Below are 2,669 nucleotides of genomic sequence, written 5' to 3' on the forward strand. Positions count from 1 at the left end.
AAAGTCTTTTCCTGATCCTCCGGGTTCATTTGTATTTGATTGTACCCGGAGTAGGCATCGAGAAAACTAAGGATCTCGTGGCCGGCTGTGGCATCGATCATGCGATCGATATTCGGCAGAGGAAAAGAGTCTTTAGGACATGCTTTATTTAAATCTTTATAGTCTACGCACATTCTAAGTTTATTTCCCTTTTTAGGGACTACGACTACGTTAGCTAACCATTCGGGATATTTGACCTCCCAATTGGATCCTATTTTGAGAAGTTTGGTTACCTCGTCCTTGATGAATGCATGTTTTACCTCGGACTGGGGCCTTCTCTTTTGTTTTACCGGGCGGAACTTCGGGTCCAAGATTAGTTGATGTGTAGCGATCTCCAGCGTATCCCTGTCATATCTAGGTGGGACCAAGCAAAATAATCCATATTATTGATAAGAAATTTAATGAGTTTTTCCCTGAGCTCGGGGGTTAACCCCGTACCCAGGTATACCTTTCGATCGGATAGATGCTCGATCAGTATAACTTGCTCTAGCTCCTCGACCGTCGATTTGGTGGAGTCGGAATCCTTGGGGATTAAAAAAGGATCGAGGGATCCAATAGTCATTGTCCTCGTCCGTTCCCTGCTCCTCCGATTGAGTCGAGGTTGGTAGTTGTGGTTGTTATTTAGCTTCCTGTTTTTCTTTGGATTCTGATCTTTTTGTTGACGAAAGTGCCAACACCGGTATCACTTCGTCGACTGCGAATATCTCTTTGGTAGCGTGTTATTCCCCGTATACCATTTTTATTCCATCCGGTGTTGGGAACTTCAGCATTTGGTGAAGTGTTGAAGGAACTGCCCTCATATTGTGAATCCAGGGTCTTCCCAACAGGGCGTTGTATTTCATGTCGCCTTCGATCACGTGGAACTTGGTTTCTTGAATAGTCCCAGCTATATTTACTGGTAAAATGATTTCTCCTTTAGTCATTTCACTTGCCATGTTGAAACCATTGAGAACTCCGAGTTGCGGGTACGATTTGATCTTGTAGGCTGAGCTGTGCCACGACCCTCGATCGAATAATATTGGCCGAGCTTCCTGGATCAATTAAAACATGTTTAACTTGAATTTTATTCATAAGGATAGAGATTACCAAAGCATCATTATGGGGTTGTGAGATCCCTTCTGCTTCCTCGTCATTGAATGATAAAGTGCCTTCTAGCACATAGTCTCGAGCTTGTTTTTCCCTGGTGATTGATACTTTAGTGTGTTTGAACACGGGCCTTTGTGGAATATCGACCCCACCAACGATCATGTGAATCACGTGTTGTGGTTCTTCCTGCTCGTTTTTCCTGTTTACATCCCTGTCTCTGAAATGGTTTTTAGCTCGGTCGCTCAAGAATTCTCGAAGGTGACCCTCGTTGAATAGAAGGGCCACCCCCTCCCTTAGTTGTCTGCAGTCTTCGATTCTATGACGATGTGTACCATGGTATTTGCATATTTGATTGTGGTTTCTTTGGGATGGATCGATTTGTAGGGGTCTGGGCCATCTAGTATCTTTAATTCTCCCAATGGCTAACACAATACCTGATGCGTCGATGCTGAAGTTGTATTTTGATAATCATGGTGCTTATGTGGGATTGGCATGTTTATCTAAGCCACTTTTGCTCATGATCCCTCGAGAGCTATGTCCTCGATCGTTCCTTCGATCATTTCAGATGGGATTGCGTCCTGGGCCGCTGTTTCTACGATCTGCATTGTATGGTTGATACCTATATCTGTTCGACCAGGGTTCTCTGTCGATATCCCTTTGAGTTCTGCTGACGGGCATGTTTGGATAAGCGAAACCAAAAGGGGTCCCCAATTAATCATCCTCGACCTTGATCTTTGACTGGTACCGATTATGTACATCGGCCCAGGTTACCGCTGGATATTTAATTAAATTCTGCTTTAGTTGTCGTGATGTCACCATACTTCGTTCATTCAAACCTTGAGTAAAGGCTTGAACAACCCAATCGCCCGTGACTGGTGGTAGTTCCATGCGTTCCATCTAGAACTGAGATACGAATTCCCTAAACATTTTGTTGTCTTTTTGTTTCACCTTGAAGAGGTCTGACTTCCTAGTTGCAACCTTTATTGCTCCGGCATGTGCCTTTACGAAGGAGTCTGCAAGCATGGCGAAGGAATCAATGGAATTAGGCGGCAAATTATCGTACCATATCATTGCTCCTTTCGACAAGGTTTCTCCAAATTTCTTCACTAGAACAGATTCAAACTCATCGTCTTCCAAGTCATTCCCTTTTATTGCGCATGTATAAGAAGTGACATGCTCATTAGGGTCGGTGGTCCCATTGTACTTAGAAATTTTTGGCACTCGAAATTTCTTCGGAATGTGTTTTAGAGCCGCACTTGGAGGGAAAGGCTTCTGTACAAATTTCTTTGAGTCCATACCCTTTAGAATTGGCGATGCCCCCGTTATTTGGTCAACCCGGGAGTTGTATGTCTCTACTTTCTTGTCATTTGCCTCGATTTTCTTTTCTCCTAATTCAATCTGTTTAGTGAGCTCCTCAAGCATTTTAATAATGGTGGGGTCAGTCCCTGATTCGTTGGCGTTCGATCTTTTCGGGACATGCTCGGTCCTGTAGGCGACTTCTGGTTCTATCCAACTCGTTGTTCGGTGCTGATTTTGTAGTTATG

The sequence above is a fragment of the Nicotiana tabacum genome, chromosome 17 (assembly GCF_000715075.1).
Source record: "Nicotiana tabacum cultivar K326 chromosome 17, ASM71507v2, whole genome shotgun sequence".
NCBI lineage: Eukaryota > Viridiplantae > Streptophyta > Magnoliopsida > Solanales > Solanaceae > Nicotiana > Nicotiana tabacum.